Source organism: Phacochoerus africanus, chromosome 7, assembly GCF_016906955.1.
Source record: "Phacochoerus africanus isolate WHEZ1 chromosome 7, ROS_Pafr_v1, whole genome shotgun sequence".
In the NCBI taxonomy this organism is placed as follows: Eukaryota; Metazoa; Chordata; class Mammalia; order Artiodactyla; family Suidae; genus Phacochoerus; species Phacochoerus africanus.
In genome coordinates this window covers 48118157-48129989 of record NC_062550.1, presented here as the reverse complement: position 1 = coordinate 48129989, position 11833 = coordinate 48118157, and positions in this window count along the sequence as shown.

The following is an 11833-nucleotide window of genomic DNA, read 5'->3' as shown; positions in this document are numbered from 1 at the left end:
AGAATAAGAGAATATTCAAGGTCAATATTTCCATTTCAATACTTTATATGGCTTTATTCTTTTGATTGTGATACACGCACATCGTAGAAAATTTCAAAGAAGAAAATAAAAAGTCTCTTGTAGTCAAAGAATGTATGTGTGTGTGCAACTGCCTGGGTTACCTTGCTGTACAGTAGACAATTGATGGAACACTGTAAACCAGCCATGATGGAAAAAATAAAAATCATTTTTTAAAAAATCTAAGAAACTAGAGAATACCAATAATCATTACACATAAACATCAACAAAAGATTTTAAAAGCAAAATGTAAAATAAAGCACCACTCTCTTGAACCTCAAAAAAAAGTCTCAGAGTTTCTGCTGTGATGCAGCAAAAATGAATCTGACTAGAAACCATGAGGTTGCCTAGAAACCATGAGGGATCGAACCGATCCCTGGCCTCACTCAGTGGGAGAAAGATCTAGCATTGTCATGAGCTGTGGTGTAGGTCGAAGACACAGCTCCGATCTGGCGTTGCTGTGGCTGTAGTGTATGCTGACAGCTATAGCTCCGATTAGACCCCTAGTCTGGGAACCTCCATATGCTGAGGGTGTGGCCCTAGAAAAAAAAAAAACAAAAGACCAAAAACAAAAAAAATCTCTTGTAGTCCTATCCTATAAGTAATCAATACTCATATTTTAATGTGAATCCTTCCTTTTCCTATGCGATAATATATACATTTAAAAAGTTGTATTTCAATGTACGTCATTATAACCATTCCCCACTTAATTTATTGTGACTCTTTTCCCATACTACTAAATATTGCATATATATTTTAGTGGTTTTATTATTTTTATTCATATAGACATGACAATTTCTATTAATATACTTTAATTTCTAATCTCAAGAATATGAATGATGAGTCAGATCTTAAACCTCACACATGGGTAAATCTATTACATTTCTGCTGTCATTGGGAAAATGGCTGCACTAAAGGTTCTCTGAGTTTATCTGAAAACAGAAATTGAATACATATATAGTCTACTGAGTTGACTCCTACTCATTTTTTAACTCTAAGCCAAAGGGATTCCCATAAGCAAAACAGATATATTTCTTACCCATTTATTACATTAGGAGCTACCTCCTTACACTCTACTCACTAATCTATCTCAGCTAGACGGTCAAACAGCTATTGAGCATGGACTATTTGCTAGGCATGGTTGTAAGTTTTGGAGATAAGAGCAATGGTGCATGCTTGGTGTGGCCAAAGACAGGAAGGAAGGTTGGCATGGCTGGTATGGATGGAGGACTGGAAAAAATCATACAAGTAGTCAAGGAGGTAACCAAGAGCCAGATCATATCCTGTAGATCACTATAAGGACTTTTACTAAGAGTGAGTTGGGAAAACACTGAAAGATTATACGCAGAGGAGTAACATAATCTGAATTATTCATTTTAAAATGATTACTCTGGCTGTTATGAGTAAAATAGACTAAAGGAAAGCTTGAATCAGAACAGTATGTTGGAATTATTGAGAGGTAGTTCAATTCTAGATCAGTTTTGCTGAAGGCTCACATATGAACTACATCCATGAGAGATGTGAGAAGAAAAGTCAAGGATGACCAAGGTAATGGTTGACAAATTAGTGAAATGTAGTTGCCATCTACTGAGATGGGGAAGATTGATGGAGAAGTATCTGGAGACAGGGATAGGAAATCAAGAGTTGAATTTTGGTCATGTTAAGTTTGAGATGCTCATTAAATAGCCAAGTGGAGAGAGAGGCAGATAGACACAGTGCTGGAGTTCTAAAAAGAAGTTGGGACTGGAGATATACTTTGGGAATTATCTGTGTATACATGGTATTTAATCACTTCGCTGTACAGCAGAAATTAACACAACATTGTAAATCAACTATAATTTAAAAAATAAAAAAATAAAACTAGGAATTGGGTGATATCACTTAAGAGTAAGTATAGGTAAAGAATTTGAAAAGAAAGTCAAGGACTGGGTCTTGGGACACTTCAAATTTTAATGGTAGAGAAAATGAGGAGCAACCAGCCAAGAGACTCTGAAGGAGACTAGTGAAGTAAGAGGAGAGCCAAGAAACAGTAGTTTCCTGGAGGTCATGACAAACGAGATTCCAGAAGGAAAAAGAGCTCAGCTGTGCCAAATGCAGTTCTTATAAGGGAGGACAGAGAGGTGACTGTTGGGTCTGGACTCATCGGTAGCTTTGGCAAGAACCACTTCCAGGGAATGGTAAGAAAGAAAGCCTTATGGGAATGGATTCAAGAAAAAATGAGAGGGCAAAAGGGGAGACAGTAAGTAAAAACACATTCCAAGAGGTTTTGCTATAAGACAACAAAGAAATTAAAGTTCTCCTAAAATTCCATGCCCATCCCTTATCAAACTAAGATCCCTCCTTCAAAACTTAATACAGTTGTTTTTTTCTCACTGTATATTTTTCTATACGATTACTTGATTTGTCAACCGAAAGAAAAGTGCAGCGAGTTCCCGTCGTGGCTCAGTGGTTAACGAATCCGACTAGGAACCGTGAGGTTGCGGGTTCGATCCCTGCCCTTGCTCAGTGGGTTAAGGATCCAGCGTAGCCATGAGCTGTGGTGCAGGTTGCAGACGGGACTCAGATCCCACATCGCTGTGGCTTTGGTGTAGGCTGGCGGCTACAGCTCCGATTAGACCCCTAGCCTGGGAACCTCCATATGCCGCAGGCACGGCCCTAGAAAAGATGAGGAAAAAAAAAAAGTGCACAACATAAGAGCTGTGAGTTCAAGTTTCATTTGGGGTCTTACTGAGGACTGTAGCCCAGGAGATAGCCAGTCAGTAGTTCCAAAAAAGCTGTTCCAAAGAATTAGGGAAGAACCCATTTTAAATGTGATTTGGCTAAACACATCTTGATAAAAGGTTACTGCTAGTCACAAAGAACAGAGATCTTAAGTTAATGATTTTAGTGCTTTTCTATGTATAGGAAGATGCAAAAATCTGCACTTATTAAAATTCTCCCTGAGATATACATCTAACAGTGTAAGGGGTCTGCCCGTCCTAAGCACAGAGCATCCTGTTATCAATTTAATTTCCTCTATCTGAAGCATAGAGTACACTGTCTGTCAGTGACTGCAGTGGGTTAATCCTGGCAGAACTGGGTGACAACATTTGCTGTCCTTCTTTGTTTATAGATTATCCTCCCTACTAGACTGTAGACTCTTCTAGGGTAGTGACTGTCTTATTCATTGCCGATTCTTGGTGCTTTAAACATGGCCAGGCATCAGTTTAAAACCATTCATTGATAGTCTGAATAAAGATGTGAGATTTTACTCATTTTATTTATGTTAGCCCCTTAAGGTATACTTTGACTCATATGATTTGAACTTGATACGTCTTCTTAGTTATCTCCATCTAACATTTTTCACATTACCAGACTAAAAAAGTAAAGTACAATTTATAGAAACACCTCTCCAATTGTATTCCAATTACATTTTAAATGGGTACGAACTAGGAGCTAGAGCAATTTTAATAACTACTCAGAATTCAGCATAATTGCAAACGTTTTCTCCATAATACCCAGTTTCCATAATTTGCAATAGTTCTCAATTTTCATAATGCTATCAATATTGTCACCTAAACTCTAGGAACATTAGATAAAGCATATGTTCAATAATCTGGTTACAACTGATATACACCAAACAAGTTTAAAAAAGAATTAGTTACTCTTAATACTTGTAGAATAAGGAAACTAATTTTGAAACGGAAAAATTACTTGAAACTTTTAGGCTAGGGATAAAAGTATTCTACCATATTGCTATAATATTCCAAATATACAGAAAATTTGATGAAATTATTAAGTGCTATAAAAAAATGAAAAATCTCATCAATCTTACACTTTACAGAGGTTTAACTTGAGCCCTCCACAAATAACAGAAATCACAACCTTAAATATTTTTTTCCCCTAAAGTGGACAAATGAAAGAATTCAAAACTGATAATTTATTAGATAACATATATTTTTCTTTTAATTGAAATATAATTGATTTACAATGTTTTGTTAATTTCTGCTGTTCAGCAAAGTGATTTGGTTATACATATAAATACATTTTTTAGTATATTACTTTCCTTTATGGTTTATCACAGGATATTGAATGTAGTTTCAATGTGCTATACAGTAGGACATTGTTGTTTATCCATTCTATACATAATAGTTTGCATCTGCTAACCCAAACTCCCAATCCAACCCTCTCCCACATCCCCCTTCCCCTTGGCAACCAAAAGTCTGTTCTCTACATCTGTGATTCTGTTTTTCATAGATAAATCCATTTGTATCATATTTTATTTTTTATTAAAGATTTTATTGTATATCCAAATATCTTTTTATGATTTTTATTTTTTCCATTATAGTTGATTTACAGTGTTCTTTCAGTTTCTACTGTATAGCAAAGTGACCCAGCCATACATATATATTTTTTATATATACTTTTAAAAGAATATGTATATGTATGACTATATATATGATAGTCATACATATGTTTATATATATAGTCATATATATGTCATACGCATACACACACACACACATATATATAGTCATATAGTCATATATACACATATTATTTTAAAAGAACATAGTCTTTTTCAATTATCCTCCATCATGCTCCATCACAACTGCTTATCCACTCCAAATGCAATAGTTTGCATCTATTAACCCCAGATTCCAAGTCCATCCCACTCCCTCCCCCTTGGCAACCACAAGTCTGTTCTCCATGATTTTCTTTTCTGTGGAAAGTTTCATTAGTGCCATATATTAGATTCTAGATATAAGTGATATCATATGGTATTTTGTCTTTCTCTTTCTGACTTACTTCACTCGGGATGAGCGTTTCTAGTTCCATCCATGTTGCTGCAAATGGCATTCTTTTGTTCTTTTTATGGCTGAGTAGTATTCCATTGTATATGTACACCACATTTTCTTAATCCATTCATCTGTCAATGGACATTTAGGTTGTTTCCATGTCTTGGCTATTGTGAATAGTGCTGCAATGAACATATGGGTGCATGCATCTTTTTCAATGAAAGTTTTGTCTGGATATATGACCAAGAGTGTGATTGCTGGGTCATATGGTAGTTCTATATTTACTTTTCTGAGGTACCTCCATACTGTTTTCCATAGTGGTTGTGCCAATTTACATCCCCACCATCAGTGAAGGAGCGTGCCCTTTTCTCCACACCCTCTCCAACATTTATTCTTTGTTGATTTGTTAATGATGGCCATTCTGACTGGTGTGAGATGGTACCTCATAGTAGTTTTGATTTGGATTTCTCTAATAATCAGTGATGTTGAGCATTTTTTCATGTGAGTTAGTCATCTATATATCTTCTTTGGAGAAATGTCTATCCAGGTCTTTTGCCCATTTTTCCACTGGGTTGTTGGTTTTTTTTCTGTTGAGTTGTGTAACTTGTTTGTGTATTTTAGAGATTACGCTCTTGTCAGTTACATCATTTGAAACTATTTTCTCCCCCCACCCAAAAAAAAAAAGTTGTCTTTTTTAGGTTTTTTTATGGTTTCCTTTGCTATGCAAAAGCTTATCAGTTTCATTAGGTCCCATTTGTTTATTTTTGCTTCTATTTCTGTTGCCTTGGGAGACTGACTGGAGAAAACATTTGTAAGGATGATGTCAGAGAATGTTTTGGCTATGTTCTCTTCTAGGAGTTTGATGGTGTCTTGCCTTATGTTTAAGTCTTTAAGCCATTCTGAGTTTATTTTTGTGCATGGTGTGAGGGTGTGTTCCAGTTTCATTGATTTACAAGTGGCTGTCCAGGTTTCCCAGTACCACTTGCTGAAAAGACTATTTTTTCCCACTTTAATTTCTTGCCTCCTTTGCAGAAGATTAATTGACTGTAGGTATTTGCATTTTTGTCATATTTTAGATTCCACATATAAATGATATCATATGGTATTTGTCTCTTTCTGACTCACTTCACTTAGTATGGTAAACATATTTTGTAATAAACCACAATAAAACAAAAACATATGCATAAGCAAATATGAAAAAAGTAATAAACTTACCAGAAATATGAAAAGAATATCTCAAAGAAAATTCTTCCGTGGCCAAACTGACATTGTACGTGAGAATCAACATCATACGAGGACCATGCGATTTTAATGAAGGTGAATCTCCTTCGCATAGGTTTCCTAGCCAAAAAACCCCCACAAATTCTTACTATTTATCAAGGCAAAGGATATTGAGCAAAGTAAAAGGAAAAAAATCCTTTTCTAAAAACAAATTTATACCATATCCACTTCCAACAATATAAGAATAGGAAAAATTAAGCAAAATAAAACATAATTAGAACAGAGAGAAATGTTCGTTTCCGACCGCAAGTTCTGAGAACCAAGTAGGACACTGTACCCAGTTCTTATAACGCCTGAAATAATTATTATTTTAAAGCTATATAATATAAAGAAGGTAACATGGTCTAGCTAGCTCATGAGGGAACTAAAAGTTATTTTTGTCACCAGACTAAAATAACTGTATAGAAGGAAGATATTTGGGCCTTAGCTACACAAAACCTTCATTTATCCACAGCATAGTAAATGAATAGGAGGCAGGGTACAGTGACTGACATGAAAGTTAAAATGACTAGCTGGTCTCAATGAAATTTTCAGGCAATAGTTTTAGAGGTCTCCTATGACTCAGATTCTTAGGGCTAATTAGTAATGGTTTTGCTCAACCATCCATTACCCCTGGATTTCTAAAGCATCCTTCAGGAGTTCCCATTGTGGCCCAGCAGGTTAAGAACCCGACTAGTATCCATGAGGATGCACGTTCAATCCCTGGTCTTACTCAGTGGGTTAAGGATCCGGCTTTGCCTTGAGCTGTGGTATAGGTAGCAGATGCAGCTTGGATTTGGCACTGCTGTGTCTGTGGTTAGGCCAGCAGCTGCAGCTCTGATTTGCCCCAGCCCCAGAACTTCCATATGCCCTAAAAAGACACACAAAAAAGCATCCTTCAGAAGATGATGGAGCCTGGTATTTACAGATGCTTCTCCCTTTTGTGAGCCAGAACTGTCATGAAGTTCTCTGTAACTTCTACCCTATGAATCTAATTCAACTTCTAGAGCAAAACACTCTTCTTTCATCTTTTGTTTTTTATAGCTTTAAGATTAGACTGTTTAATTGTTTACTGAAGAACATTTAGAGAATTTAATATATAATTGCTATAATCCTGAAATCTGAAAATATCCACTTAAACATATTGGTGTGTTTCCCTTTATTTTAATCATATACAGCACCATTTTAAAAAACTTAAATTATACTATGGACTTTTTCATTAAAATCTTTTCACTTAATAGCACATGCAGGATTCTCCTGTCTTATAAGAGAGTTAGGTGAAAACATTTTATTTAATGGCTACATAACATTTTATCCTATAGATTCACTATTGTTTTCTTAATTTCCTATTTAGATCCTGGATTTTTTTACCATTATCATACATAATGCTAGCCTAATGAATATCCTTCAGATAAATGTAAAACATTTTTATAAGTATGGCTAAAAGTAGAAACCCTGAATAAAATGTTTTATTCAGTAAAATGACAATTAATAAAAAATTAAAAGGTTTTATAGCTTTCAAAATACATTTGTGTATCTCCTTTTAGAAAGCATATTATACATTTACCTCAACAACATGAAAATATCTGTTACACTGCATTTTATTTACTAAGTACAATCATTCTTCAAAATATTTTTGTCAATGAAGCAGGTAAGATTTTTTTCTCATTTCTGTTTTAAAGAGGTTATTTTTGGGGAGTTCCTATTGTGGCACAGAGGAAATGAATCCACCTAGTATCCATGAGGATAAGGGTTCAATCCCTGGCCTCACTCAGTGGCTTGGGGATCTGGCAATGCTGTGAGCTGTGCTGTAGGTTTCAGATGAGGCTCAGATCCCACGTTGCTATGGCTGTGGCATAGGCCGGCAGCTGCAGCTCTGATTCTGCCTCTAGCCTGAGAACTTCCATATTCCACTTGTGCAGCCCTACAAAGCAAAAGCAAAAGCAAAAGCAAGAAAGGAAGGAAGAAAAAGAGGCTATTTTTTCTCATACATTGTGAGAATTACTTGCCTATTTTTCTATTAGAGTATATTTAGGAAAACAGAGTAATTCTGGATTGTGTTTTAAAATTAACTGGTTAAACTCTTGTTTATGGTTCTATTTAAAACTTTTTTTTTTTTATATTAGGGATCCTCTTAATTCTGAAAGAATATACCTGTGCTTTATGATTGTTTCATCATAGTTAATCATGATAAGGTTGATAATCCAAATCTGCTTCCTAAGACAAACCATTTCTAAGTTTAACTGATCACACTGTGTCTGTGACCTATACCACAGCTCACAGTAACACCAGATCCTTATCCTGCTGACGAGGCCAGGGATCAAACCCACAACCTCACGGTTCCTGGTTACATTTGTTTCCGCTGCGCCACGGCAGGAACTTCTGAAATAGATACTCTAACAAAGGCAGTTTGCTGTAACATAAGAGTTTCAATGAGTTCATAGCTTCAAGTGAACGATCTAGAAACTAGTAAGCTTTTCACTATCTCAGGAAAACTGCCCTTTTAGTAAACAGATGGCCAGAGGGTCAATGGTCACTGTGACAAGAGACAAAATAGAGAGAGATTTAATTTAGATTGTATGGCAACTGATAATGTAAATATTCATTAACTTTTCTTATCTGTCAAAAAAGGCTAAGATTAATCCAGTGTCTTTTGTTTTTTAAAATGCTTCGGGTCAATAGTTTGTAAAAATTCCCTACATTAATTACCTTAAACATTTCTCAGTTTTTGAAAATCCTAAATGTGTTACTTGCTTTTTAATTTTATTTCTGTTAAAGAAGAAAACTTTTTAGTTATACAGGAATTTATTGATAATTTCCCATTGTCTTTAATTGCTTTTACATGAGAGGGTCCTTTTCCATCCATAACCAAGATAATTGCCTATTTTTTTTTTTTAACTTTTAATGGCTTAAGAAAAATGCTTAACTCTTTAATCAACTGTTCTGTGTTGGAGAATATAATTTGTATTTTTTTCCTCATCTGTAATGCCAGATTTATCACATATCAATGACATAAGTTCTGGGGTCCTTTCTGATCTATTTATTTCCACTCATGTGTGTTTCTTCTTATACTAGTACTACTCCTGGTTTTGTTTGTTTGTTTTTGGTTTCTTATTCTTTTGGTCTCACCCATAGGCCAGAAGGGAACCCCCTATTCTGTTATAATTATCATTGTTTTAAAGATGGGCTTTTTTTTTTTTTCTTTTTTTTTTAGAACCACACTTGTGGCATATGTAAGTTCCCAGGCTAGGAGTCCAATTGGAGGCTGCAGCTGCAGGCCTAGGCCATAGCCACAGCAATGCCAGATCTGAGCCACATCTGTGACCTAAATCACAGCTCAAGGTAATGCCAGATCCTTAACCTACGGAGTGAGGCCAGGGATTGAACCTGCATCCTCATGGATACTAGTCAGATTCTTAACCTGCTGATCCACAAAGGAAATTCTCTTAAAGTCTGTTTATTATTATTATTATTATTATTATTATTATTATTATTATTATTATAGTTGATTTACAATGTTCTGCCAATTTCTGCTGTACAGCAAAGTGACCCAGCTATACATATATATTTATCTTCCATCCTGTTCCATCACAAGTAATTGGATACAGTTAAAATATGTTTTGTTTTGTTTTGTTTTTTGGTCCTTTTTGTCTTTTCTAGGGCCGCACCCTTGACATATGGAGGTTCCCTGGCTAGGGGTCTAATCGGGGTCTACTGGCCTACGCCAGAGCCACAGCAACGCGGGATCCGAGCCAAGTCTGCAACCTACACCACAGCTCACGGCAATGCTGTATCCTTAACCCACTGAGCAAGGCCAGGGATTGAACCTGCAATCTCATGGTTCCTAGTCGGATTTGTTAACCACTGAGCTATGACAGGAACTCCAAACTATGTTTTAATACCAATAATTCACTTCATCATCTGGTCATTTTTTTCCCAAAAAAACATTTTCAGCTAGTTTTATTTATTTTAAGGATAAAATTCAGACTTATTACCAATTTCTTCCTCACTCTCTGAAATAATTCCCACTGGGATTTTGCTGGGGTTTGCTATATTTATAAATTAATTGGGAGTAAATTAATATTAATTTTATCTTCCAGTTTTGGAACATGGTACTTTTTTCTCTTCAGATCTGTGTCTGTGTATGTCTGTGCAAATGTAAAATGTGCATTTTACATATGCGCATTAAATCTCACATTTCATTTTAAGGCTACACCTAGTTACAAGGATTTTGTTGTTGATTGTAATTGAAGTGATTTTTCCATTATATCTTTTAACTAATTTCTACTGGGATGGTTTAAAGGACATAATTTATCTCTATTTTTCCTAATTTGACTTAGTTATAAGATACATAATACATTTTCAATATTAAACTATTCCTGAATTCTTGGGATATAGCATAGTTGATTATATTAAAAATATTCATTCAGTAATCTACTGACCCCCAAAACTGAGTTAACCCCTATAGGCTGCAAAAATTGAAATAGAATAACAAAGCTTTTTGTGGAAAAAGAGGAAATAGTACCTGTGTTTTATGAACAAATTCTAAGTAAGGAACAAATTCAAAGTAAAGAATCATAGATATATAGTTCATTAATATCATAAATTATAACTGACAGAACTAATGTATTCTTTCTCCCTTTTTATTTATTTCTTTGTTCTTCTAAACCATGCTTTCTCTGACAACTCATTGAAGGAGAGGTAACAGGGAAACAATAGTCTAATCTTTTCTTCTAAGCAGCACAATTTTAAGAATAGGAATTAAAATGCATATTTCCAATTCAAATACAGCAGAAGCTTGGTTGCTTTTGCAAGAGTGCCTAACATGCATTCTTTCATTTAATTCTCAAAGTAACCTCATATGGCAAAGTAATAGGTATTTTGTAAGGCAAGAAAGCAAGAAGAAGAGATAATTTCCAAGGATACGCTAGATGCCTAGATGCCACACTCTCCCCACTAGAAGCTATATATGGCCTTGTTGATGCTAAGTTGACTCAGGAACCAGGAAAGTTCCATGTTTACTTACATTCCCTTAAGCAGAAACACAAAGATTGTTAGTGTATCCACTTCAGGGATGGTAATGCAAGTCCAAAGAATGAAGGGACAGTGGTTTAGCAACTGACTATTTTATCAACTCTGGCAGGACTCTGCCTAAGTAGGAGAATGGCACTGGCATCCAGGTCCTTTCTAGAGAGTTAAAGGCCAGCAAAGTGCCACACATCCTCTCCATCTGGGTTGTCACCTTGTTTCATCAGGCATCTGTATCTCTGGCTTAAGGAAATTGGGACCTTATAATGCCCATGTATGTGTGTGTGGTAGTGATGGTGGGATGTCTCTTATCAATCACATGAAAAGTTACAGGTAGATTATCTTCATGTCACAAATAAGTACGGTGACCCTTAGAAAGCTTAGGGGACATTCCCATAGTTACTGAATTACTATGTGGTAGAGCTGCATACGATCTATAGCCAGGATGATCAGATTCCAGAATTCTAGACTGATATATCCTGTCTAATTGGGTAACATTGGTCAGCCAGCCCAAATCCCATTACCATTCCCCTTTTCTCTAGTCATCTCCCTGTCAGGTATGGGCAAGTGACACATTTGGCCAAAGTGACTTAAATATGGGATAGGATTCTTGAAAACATATTTGCTTTCTCTGCAGTGATAATCTTTCCCTGTGCTGCTTCTTCCTTTTTCTCCAGTGTAATGACAATGGTCGAGCCATTATGGAACCA